The sequence below is a fragment of the Dermacentor andersoni genome, chromosome 4, assembly GCF_023375885.2.
Source record: "Dermacentor andersoni chromosome 4, qqDerAnde1_hic_scaffold, whole genome shotgun sequence".
In the NCBI taxonomy this organism is placed as follows: domain Eukaryota; kingdom Metazoa; phylum Arthropoda; class Arachnida; order Ixodida; family Ixodidae; genus Dermacentor; species Dermacentor andersoni.
In genome coordinates, this window is record NC_092817.1 from 150,066,172 (window position 1) to 150,078,221 (window position 12,050).

The following is a 12,050-nucleotide window of genomic DNA, read 5'->3' on the forward strand; positions in this document are numbered from 1 at the left end:
ATCGCTTCTTTTTAAACCAATATACAGTAGTGAACAAAAGGATAAGGTGTTGCGATTTTCAGTGAAATAAATCATTACCAAAATTCCTAAGGTTATCAGTAGCTTTTTGTCTCGTTTCTTTTTCGGTGCTGTCAAACGGAACGCGCACTGATTGTGCCAAGGGGACAGAGACATAAATCATTTTGTTTACTGCTGTGGCTCGATCCACTTTCCACTGCGCTCACTTTATGGTACTAACTTAGGCCTACGTTAACGTGTTTGGTTTTGAACAATTGTGTGTTTTATTCTTCTTCAACCTTTATTCTATCATAAACCTGCAGTAGCATGCCGACCGTCTCGCTCCGTTAACATCAGCAGTTACTATGAACCCTTCTTTCCCTATAGCGTGAGCATATTTTCGGACATAGTGGGTGATGCTAGATACGCTTTTCGGTAGACACATTCAGGTTTCGTCGAAAAGCACGTCTGACGAACACTCGTAGGAGCATTCCGTCGCCTTCTGTGCGTGGCTGCTTCGCCCTTTGTTTTTTCATGCCGCCTCCTGCCTGCATTCCTGACTCTAGAGGTTTTGGCTGTTTCGCGCCTAGGGGGTGCAATGAGAGGCTGCGATAAATAAAGACGAAGGCAGCATACTTTTGCGGCCGTGCGGGAAGTCGACGGTTGGTCAGCGCTCAGTGCGGACGGAAGCAGCGTCGCGGATTCGCCTCGGTGGGGGCAGCGAACTGCGTGCCGCACTAGTGCCGCAGTCCCCTATACGTCGGGCATAACGTCTCCGACGACGTCACACACCGGGCAACCTTCAATAAACGGCAAGCGGAAGAAGTGTTGCGCCGTGGGCTCGAGTAGGAGTCGAGAGCGGCTCGTGTACCTCCGTATATATAGTGCGGCATTCCGTTTCGTGTGGCCTAATGTGGCCCGGAATCATGTGGCCCGGAATCGACTCAGCCGCATAATCACCGGCCGCTGCAGCCGCTTAGCAACGTTATTATCCGTTAAGAGCTTTGTTTTCTGCCCGCAGTTCTCAAAGGTTAAATTTTGTTTCTGTCGCGTGTGGTTCATCCCACAATATATACGGTGCCGCAGCTGACATTGTCATTGACATTGACATTGACATCAAATAAAGAAAAGATGCCAAAAACCCGCCGCAATGTACAATTTTATTAACTACGGTGCTCGGCTGTCAGGCCTCTGACGACCGAACACCATGCGCCTTAGAATCATATGTTGCAACGTCAATTTTTAAGCAGTTTTAGTGTCAGGTTAGTAAACGGTAGTAAATACTAGGCCGGTCCCGGCCGCCCCGCATGTGGTGCGAGTGACACGTTTGTTGGTGGTCGTACAAGGCCATGTTTTAGAGCGCACATCTTAGGCGCCCATTCCTGTGGCGAGCGTCGGCATTGGCGCAATCGAGCGAACGAGCACAGCGAAGGATGGAAGAACGAACGCGGGGAGCAGCGGAGGATGAAAGACACGAGGATGCAAACAGAGGAGGATCGTGCAGCGGAACCATGAGTCGGAAAGCGGAGGAGGAGGAGGATATGGCGAAAGCGTGAGAAGAAAAGCGCAGGGCGGCGACGATTCTATCAACAGAGTAGGGCGCGTCGACTGAGACGTCTGTCTGCGGTAGTTGCTGCTGCAACACGTTATCCACGAGCTGGCACTCATAATCTTCGGATTACCAAGGCAGTCGCACCATACTTCACTCCGTTTGCAACGTGCCGCACGAGACGGGTTGTCCGCGCCAGCCAATGTATCGCGAAATGAAAACACGTATATCACTGCCCTCATATTGCGCATAATTGAGGTACCTTAATCGTCGGTGAATTTTTTTTCAATTGTTTTCTGGACCGCAGACAATTTATTTTCCTTCTCTTTTATCTTATTGTTCTACATGGTATAGGGGTGCACGAACGATCGGAAGACGCAACAAGTACAGTAACCATCAGGAGACCAGTGGGAGGGTCGGCTGACGTACGCGCCAGGACCCTTACTAATAGCTTATGTTTCTGGGCAGAACCAGGCCGTCGGCAGAGAGTCATGCTTTCCTTGAATAAGGAAGCCACCCACCTGCCCACCTGGGCCAACACGAGCCTGGTTGTCCCAATACAGTTTATTCAATCGATCCCCTCTTGCGTTGCTTTTTGTTTACTATCACGTGTTCCACTTTGTTACTTCGTTTATAAATTTGATGCCCTGTTATAGCAATTAAGTAATTCTCTCTTCTCGCACATATGAATGTCTGTGTCTACCTTGAGAGTCTCTCATAATTCCACATCACCCCACATGCAAGCCGCATGGTGTGCACATGTGCACTCTACCAAGAGGAGCGCACTTTAAAAGCACCACACGCACTCAGCACGCCCAGCCAGACAGAGAACAGCAGCATTTCCCATCCAGCAAGCTTGGTGTCAAAAACGCTATGTCGCTTGTGTGGACGTAAACCACATCCCCAAGCTATCTGTTCAGCACAGTCTCAGCACAGGCTGAAGGTGATGAGCTACGATTTCGTATGACCCTAGCAGCGAACTCCAAGCAGCTGGGACTTGCTCTCAAGATCCCTGCTACAAGGGACAGGCCATTATGACATAGAATAAGTCGATGCTTTTGCTCGTTTCATGAAAAATTTTGTCCCGATCAAAACATATTCTCTTCAACTACTTCGAGAATCTCAGAAGACAGACTCGGCCTGCAACAGCTTCACATGCTGTGCAAAGAGAATGGATTTCTAAGCGCAACCTCTCTCCTGACAAAAAAAAACTTTTTTGAACACAAACACCATATCACCCACAGTGATGGCTTGCTCTGGTATACATGGAACTGGTGCGGCCGTTCCATAGCCCTGCAGGCAGCAACTTCTATGTCTGCTGCGTGAAGGTCATTTCGACATTACCAAGTCCGCTGTGACGAGCGAGCTTAGAGATTTGCGATAACACCTGCCGTCACTGTACTCCTACTATAGCGTTGGCTGTTGTTAACGTTTTGTTTGCGTAACCGCAATTGCGATAGCCATCGTAAAATAGCGTAAGGGTGGCAACTCTAAATTTTAGTGCGCATTTGTATCGCGATGGGGTGATGGTTGGCTGGCCGCGCTGCTGAATTATCCCACGCGTTTTTCTTTTTCTTTTTTTTAGGCCGTTGGGTTGCTCGTGGCAAACAATGTTGTGCATGTGTGTGTTTATAATAACAAAACTTTTGGGTAGAGACTTATTAAACTGCTGCTTATTTATATGTCGGATGGGTGCTAGTATGAAGGTGAGGTCCTGCTTAGGTGTCCGCTCTCTGTACCGATCGAAGCGTTTACGCTACACTTATTCGACTATTGCTCGTTCGCGTGTTCTATTTTTAGGAATCGGGAAGGTTTGCCTCCATTGACTGTTAAATTTGTCACGCACCTTCGGCGATTAACCGTGTCGGTTAAGTTTCGTCTGCTGTTTGCGCTTTTTTTGCGTAACCGCGACTGCAAGAGTAATCGTAAAACCGAGTGAGGCTTGAATAACGAAACTTTTGTAGGCACTTGTATTTGATAGCAGTACCGCTTACACATGGTGGTTGGCCAACCGAGCTGCTTCAGTTTTCTTTCGTCTCGCATCTTCGCTATGTTCTGGGCCAGCGTATGTTCCGCCATGGGTGCGCGACGTACTGTACAATATTACGACATTGTTCCTTCCCCATATTGTCATTGTAATAATAATAATCATCATCATCATCATCATACTATTTTATGTCCACTGCTGGACGCAGGCCTCTCCCTGCAATCTTCAATCACCCCTGTCCTGCGCCAACCGATTCCAACTAGCGCCCGCGAATTCCCTAATTTCATCGCTCCATTTATAGTCTTCTGCCGTCCTCGACTGCATTTCCCTTCTCTTGGTGCTCATTCTGTAACCATAATTGCCCAATGGTTACCTACACTGCGCATTACATGACCTGCCCAGCTCCATTTTTTTCTCTTAATGTCAATTAGAATATCGGCTATACCTGTTTCCTCTCTGATCCAAACCACTCTCTTTCTGTCTCTTAACGTTATACTTAGCATTCTTCGTTCCATCGCTCATTGCGCGGTCCTTAACTTAGTCTCAAGCTTCTTTGTCAATTGCCAAGTCTCTGCCCTATATGTCAGCACGGGTAAAATGCACTAATTTTACACCTTGCTTTTCAATGATAATGGCAAGCTTCCAGTCAGGAGCTGACAATGTCTGCCATATATGATCCAATTAAGCCATTTTTATTCTTATATTAATTTCCTTCTCATGGTCAGTGTTCCCTGTGATTAGTTGACTTATGTAAACGTACTCGTTCACAGACTCTAGAGGATGACTGGCGATCCCGAGATGTTGTTCCCTTGCCAACATCTTTGTCTTGTGCGTATTAATCTTCAACCCCACTCTTAGACTCTCTCTGTTAAGGTTCTCCATCATTTCTTGTAACTCGTCCCCAGTGTTGCTTAATAGAACAATGTCATCGGGAAACCGAAGGTTGCCGAGATATTCGCCATCGATCCTTGCTCCTAAGCCTTCCCAGTTTAGTAGCTTGAATACTTCTTCGAAGCACGCAGTGAATAGCATTGGAGAGATTCTCTCCCCCTGTCTGACCCCTCTCTTTATCGATATCTTCCTACTTTTCTTGTACAGAATTAAAGTAGCTGTGGAATCTCTGTAGATATTTTCCAAGGTATTTACGTAAGCGGTCTGTACACCTTGATTACGTAATTCCTCTACGACTGTTGATATCTCTACTGAATCAAATGCCTTTTCGTAGTCTATGGAAGCCATATAGAGAGGCTTATTGTACTCGGCAGATTTGTCGATTACCTGATTAATGACATGGATGTGATCCATTGTAGAGTATCCCTTCCTGAAGCCAGCCTGTTCCCTTGGTTGACTAAAGTCCAGTGTTGCCCTTATTCTATTGGAGATTATCTTGGTGAATATATTATATAATGCTGGGAGTACGTCTAATGAGCTGATAATTTTCCAATTCTTTACCGTCTCCCTTCTTGTTGATTAGTATAATGTTTACATTCTTCCAGTTTTCTGGGACCCCTGCAGTCGATAGACACTTCGGATATAGAGCTTCCAGTTTTCCAAGCATTATGTCTCCTCCATCTTTAATTAAATAGACTGTTATTCCATCTTCTCGTGCCGCTCTTCCTCAGATCATGTCTTGCAATGCCTTTTTGACCTCATCGTTAGTTATAGGAGGAGTTTGTGTTTACTCTTCGTTACTGTTTCCAATGGAGGTATCCTGACTCAACTGGGTACTGTACAGGTCAATACAGAATTCCTCCGCTGCTTTTACTATACCTTCGAGATTGCTGATGATATTACCCTGCTTATCTTTCAGTGCATACATCTTGGTTTGTCCTTTGCCTAGTCTCCTTCTCATCAATTTCAGGCTGCGTCCATTTTTAACGGCTTCTTCAGACTTTCTCACGCTGTAGTTTCGAACTTCACCTATTTTCACCTTGTTGATCAGTTTTGACAGTTCTGCGAATTCTGTCTTATCTCTTGATTTGGACACTTTCATTCTTTGCCGTTATTTATTAGGTCTTTTGTTACTTGGGGAGAGCTTGTGTACTGGTTGCATTGGTGAATTGCCTCCCACTTCAATTGCTGCTTCTGATCGCGTGTAAGTGTTGCGGTTTATTCAAGGCTATTTTTTTTGTATGTCCTACGTCCGTTTTTCCTTATTCTTATAAAGTGCAATGTGCAATTAGGAAAGATGGTAAGGCACTGGAAGGAAATGCGCAGTGTTTAATATTTCAAGCAATTTGGTAATGTACTATTCACACTATTCATTTTGCTCTTCTTGTTCTTCATCTTGTGGAGTCTGCAGGGCAAGCCTGCACATTTCTCGGACTTGTTTAGTTCGTGACCGGCGCTTGGCGACCATTTCGGGGTCGGTCCACTCGCGCTTGACCTGCCGCCGCTTGCGCCGCTGCTACAGCAATCTCGCTCAGAGCTCCGCTTCTCGATCACGCGACAAACCCGGAACGTCCATAGCGCACACAGAACTCGTAGCAACTGCCGGAGGAGGTGAACCCAGCGTGCCTCCGCCTACCCTTGTCCTCCGCCACGCTTCGCCTCCTTTCTCCTTCCCTGCATCGCTCAATACCACCTAGGCTTTCCTCTAGGTGGCGTTGCTTTGCCGTGAGCAGGGTTGCCAGATTTGGTTATTAGCAGCCAAATCGGGCTACCTTTTATACGGGTTGGCGTCGAAAATTCCGAGATGGCTATATGGCTATATTTGGGCAATTTTGTCTTAAGGTCTTCCGGGTCCAGATGGCAACGTCAACACTGACTAATTCGGCAACGCGCATTGATGAAAGCCAAAGCTCATTGCTGCTACAAAATTATGCAGGCAATCTCGAAGGATGTGTTTTAAGCAATGTCGGCGCTGAGAGGATGGTATTTAGTGATGGCTGCCATCTTTATATGTCATTTCATTGCTAAGCTCTCTTCGTCTTGTGTTTGGCACCATCTGCTGCCGGTTCACGCGTGATTCAATAAGAAAAAGACTGAGACTTACAGCTTTCTAGTACGTGTTACCTGCCGGAAGCTATACAGCAAATTATTATGTGTACTTATACAACAGCTCAAGTATACACTCTAAAAACTGTTGCACCCTTTGGGGTGTATATTTGTCCCACAACTATTATTGTCATCTGTATTGCTTGCGTTTCCTTTCGTGAAAACGCTGCGCTCGCTACTTTCCTGTCGAGAATGCTCTGTTCCGCTGATAACGCGCATGCGTTCGGGACTTAGAAGTACCGGGCTCGCAGCGTTAAGGAAACTATATGTTCGCAAGACAGATGACGATTATAATTGTGTGGCAGATACACACTCCAAAGGGTGCATCTGTATTTAGAGTGTACACTCTTAGGCAAAGTTACACCCTTTGGCTTGCCCCTTCTGCCACACAACAATAATCGTTATCTGCCTTGATGCGTTTCCTTTCTTTAACGCTGCGAGCCCGGTACTTTCCAGTAACGAACGGCACGCGCGTTATCAGCATACAACAGTTTACACCCTTTGCAGTGCCCCTTCTGATAACGCGCGTGCCGTACGCATGTCGCGGCACGTAATTTTTACCCGTGGTCCCCCAATGTTTATCAAGGATTCCTCGGAACCTACCTCTTGGTTTTCGTGGAAACTACCGCATTATTCATTTAGCCGGTTAGTTCCCGCAAAAAATTCCCAAGTCGCCTTATACGAGAAACGTGACTGTTCGATTATTTACGTACAGTGCACGTCATCCTTTTGCAGAGCGGGCGCTCTTAACAGATGGGTCGCCTTTGGGTCGTATCTTGCCCCGCTATGATAATCATCCGTCTTACTTGCGTTTCCTTTCTTGAAGATCCTGCGCTCGCTACTCTCCTGTCGCGAATGCTCTGTCACGCTGATAACGCGCATGCGTTCGTGACTTGGAAGTACCGGGCCCGCAGCGTTGAAGAAAGGAAATGCGGGCAAGACATATGACGATTTTACACTGTAAAATAAAATTTTACACCCTTTCAAGTATCTGCCACATAACGATAATCGTAATTTGCCTTGCCTGCGTTTCCTTTCTTGAAAACGCCGCGCGCGCTACTTTCCTGTCGGCAAAGTTACGTCATGCTCATAACGCGCACGCCGTTCCTTACTGAGAAGTACCGGGCTCCCAGCGTTAAAGAAAGGAAATGCGGACAAGGCAGATGACGTTTATCGTTGTCTGGCAAGATACGACTCAAAGGGTGTAAACTTTTCTTAGATTGTAACTGTGTGGCAAATATACACCCCAAAAGGTGTATTTTTTTGTTTAAGAGTGCGGGAACGGCGGCCGCCGAGGCGCTCCAGAGGCAGCCAGCGACGTCTATCGGTAGGTGCTGGGCGCGAGATAAGTGTATGGGCACGCAGCTACCGACGCAAATTAGACAGTTTTAATTACACGTACGTAGAGGCTTTGCGTACGTAGAGCTTCTACGTGTCAGCAGTGCGCATGCGTAGAACGTAACGGGCGCACGCGCGTCTCACGGACGCACGTGAGATTCAATTCTTTGCGTGCGTTTCTTGCGCACAGCTTCGCGCGGGAGTTCCGCGAGATCACAAACAAGCGATAGCGGGCCGCGCGCGCGCGGGTGGCTTGCATCGAAACACGGCGACAGCATTGAATTGGCTACCGCCGTGTTCACATTTCCCGATAGACGTAGCTACGGGGTCCCTCTTGGCGTGCGTCGCGTACGTGTAGCTAAAAGCGTTTCAGATGGCGTGCGCGTAAGGTACGTAGGCTTTTCACTTTTGCGCACGTGAAGCCTCTACGTACGTGTAACTAAAACTGTCTAGTATCTCGGGCCTAGCTACTACCGTCAGACGTCACTGGCTGGCTGCAGCGCGCCTCGCGGCCGCCGTTCTGTGCTCTCCACAAGGGTGACGTGCACTGTACTTGATCAGGGAAGCGCAGCACTTTCGAATGTCGATTTAAGCGAAATATTCTGCTCTAGAATCACCAAGCATCACCCAGTTATGGGCTACCATTAGGAATGCAAAAAACACTGCCGGAAATCTCATGTTCCCTCTGCTGTCTGAGCTTGCTTTGTCCCTATTTGCGCTGCCTGTTTCGAAAGCAGCCGTTGAAAGTGTGTTATTCAGCCACGTTTCGTTCACAAGGAATGGTCTGAGAAACCGCATGTCGAATGAGACACTGCGTTAAGTTTAGTACTGGCAAAGAGTGGGAACTGCTGCAAAGATTTTCAGCCAGATGAACAGTTTCTGTTGCGTTTCAACTCTGCAGTTCTATATGGTCCAAGTGGCAGTTGGCGTAAACTCAAACGGGGCTAGATTGTGTATTTAATCCGTTTGTGTGAATCTCCAGTGTCAAAAGTGCCAACTGGGACTCTACGCAATGTTTTTTTTTTCGTTCTTTGTTTTAGTCAAACGGCTCTGTATTACGTGAAAGTTGCCATTGTTTTATGGTACTTCTTGAGCGTTTCATATTATTACAATGATAAGCTCTGTAAATATATGAAAAGAATGTTCGTCCACAATGAAGATGGCAAGACAATTGCTCACCAAAGGTCTGTGAGTGATTGCCTTGCCAAAGTCAGGATGATAACTCGTGGATTTTCATACCGTACTGCTGCGACAATGTTTTTCTCTTTAAACTATGTGCGTACAAGTAATTGCGATTATGGCTTACTTTTTATATGGACGTACTTTCTGACCATTGTAACTCCTTTTTGTTCGTCTTACTTTTCATTAAATTCTACTTTGCTCACGCGTTATCGAGCTGTGATGGAAAAAAATTCAGATCGCAAAAACAGTAAGGTACCCAGGCCTCCCCGAAAATTCGGTAACGCATTCATGTCTTTGATCACAGCCACTTACGCACACGTTTTCATAATGCCCTAGTCTTGCCAGCAAATCCCTATTACAATGTTGCGCAGTTCTACTCTACTCATACCACCTGGATTATTGCCAGTGCCGTAATCCAGGTGGCAATTAAAACCATAAACTTTAATTCACCTGTTTTGTTATGGGCCAGCAGGCTATTCTGGTTTTCCCATTCAAAGGCAAATTGCCGTCACAACTGCCGCTTCTTCGCATGAGGAAAATAGGAGAAGGTATCAAGTTTTCTCCAGAGTCCAGTGTGCCTCCAAGCAGCAGCCCTTCCTCACTCACCGTCGAGCTGCTTTCGAGTAAGTCCAGCGAGGCGAGAGAGGCCGGGAAAGAAATAACATGTTTATTTTATAAATCAATCGTATAGGAAAGGCATCCCTATTTTAATGCCTTGAGTTTGGGCCGCTTCTTGGGCACTCGATCGTGACCAGCCAAATCTGATCCTCTATGTAGCAGCTGGATTGATATTGCCCGAGCATTATAGAAAAATGCATTGGGTAAAGCGAGGCCTTATCTAAAGTGAGCTCAAAGCTTTGCTCAGTAAATATCAGTAACGTCATGATTAAACCGGAAAAGAAATTCTTCGCTTAATTGTAACAATAAGTGGTTTCTCAATCCAAGTCTGAGTGGCAGCATACCCTACGAATCGTACTAAGTATCTGTTCGATCAAGACTACAAACGAACAGATACTTAGTATGATTCGGAGGGTATCTAACAGAAACCAAGGCATTAAAGAGGACGTTGCCATGCGCCTGGTACGCGCGTTCGTCGTTTCGCGGCTTACCTACTCCGCGCCGTATCTCCAACTGACGAAGGCGAATAGGGACACCTTAAACACGGTGCTTCGTAATGCAAAGAAGCGAGTAATGGCCACGCCCATATACTCGTCCACGAAAAGACTGCTAGACAAGACGGTGGAGGAGCTCATCGAAGCCCACCTCTCTAATGAGAGAATCCGGCTCAGTCACACGGAACACGGACGAGCCGTCCTATGCAAGATAGGATGGCAGATCGAGCCAGTACTCATCAAGGCGGCCCTTGCGGAAGACTGGAAGACGACATTTCAGACCAAACCCCTTCCCCGGACCATGACGCCGGGCAAGGACGCCGAGAGGCGCACCGCGCGGGCCAAAGCCACAGCCCTGAAGCTGGAAGAGAACCCCAGGGTCCTCTACGCGGACGCCTGTCTCCGAAAACACAGTGACTGTGCAGCGGTGGTGGTTACGTCAAAAGGCAGACTGGTCGTCAGCGCGTCCCTGAAGACAACAGACCCCACAGTTGCCGAAGAAGCGGCCATGGCCCTCGCACTCACGCAGCGTGGTCACAAACTCAAAGACAGCCTACGGAAGCTTCCGCAGGGGGGTAATCTCCTCCGCGGCCCGAGCCATTCTATCCAAGCGCAAGCCTCAGGGAAGAGCCATAGAGCTCGTGTGGCACCCGGCTTACTCGCAGGTAGCAGGCAACACCATCGCCGACTCCCATGCTCGAGAAATGTCAGTCCGGGCCGAGCACGAGCCGGAAGAGCTAACGCACCCGGTTACCAGCTTTCGGGACATTACCCGGATGTATCGAGAGGAAAGGTGCAGACTGCCAGAACCGCACCCCAAGCTCTCCAGGCAACAACAGACGATCCTGCCTCGAGCACAGGCGGGATCGCTTGCGCATCCCATACTGATGAACCACATGTACCCTGCAGAACACGATATGCTCTGTCCTTTTTGCAGAAGAGAAAAGGGCACCGTGCCGCACGTCTTGGCATCGTGCACAGAAGCCAAGACTTTCCCTCCTCCCCTTACCACCAAGACCCCCAATCCCCAACCCCTTGAGCGATGGGAGACCTTGTTATCCAGCCCTGCGCTACCTATTCAGCTCGCCCTGATGGACAGGGGCCAGGAGGTGCTGGGAACATATGGGCACCGTAACTAGGGAACCTGCGTGCACCACCGATTTATTTCGGTCACAATAAGAATTGATTCATCATCATCTTACTAGAGCTCTTTACACAGATTTTGAGGCCAGCGTTGTTCTAGTTGTATGCGGTGGAAGTAACTTTAGAGCTGGAAAAATACGCCGAGAGATTCGGACACCATCTACACCATGTATAAGCCACCTGCAGAACATGAGTACTGGCTCGATCTCCCATCTTATCTTGCGTAGGACGGCTCGTCCGTGTTCCGTGTGACTGAGCCGGATTCTCTGATTAGAGAGGTGAGCTCCGATGAGCTCCTACACCGTCTAGTGGCAGCCCACGTCTAGCAGTCTTTTCGTGGACGAGTATATGGGCATGCCCAGTGCTTGCTTCGTTGCCTTACGAAGCACCGTGTCTAAGGTGTCCCTATTCGCCTTCGTCAGCTGGAGATACGGGGCGGAGTAGGTAAGCCACGACACGACGAACGCGCGTACGAGGCGCATGGCATCATCCTGTCTAAGGCCTAGGTTTCTGTTAGATACCCTCCGAATCATACTAAGCGTTCGATCAAGACTACAACCGAACAGATACTTAGTACGATTAGGAGGGTATGCTGCCACTCAGACGTGGATTGAGAAACCACTTATTGTTACAATTAAGCGAAGAATTTCTTTTCCGGTTTAATCATGCACGTTATTGATATTTACTGAGCAAAGCTTTGAGCTAACTTTAGAAAAGGCCTCGCTTTACCCAATGCATTTTTCGA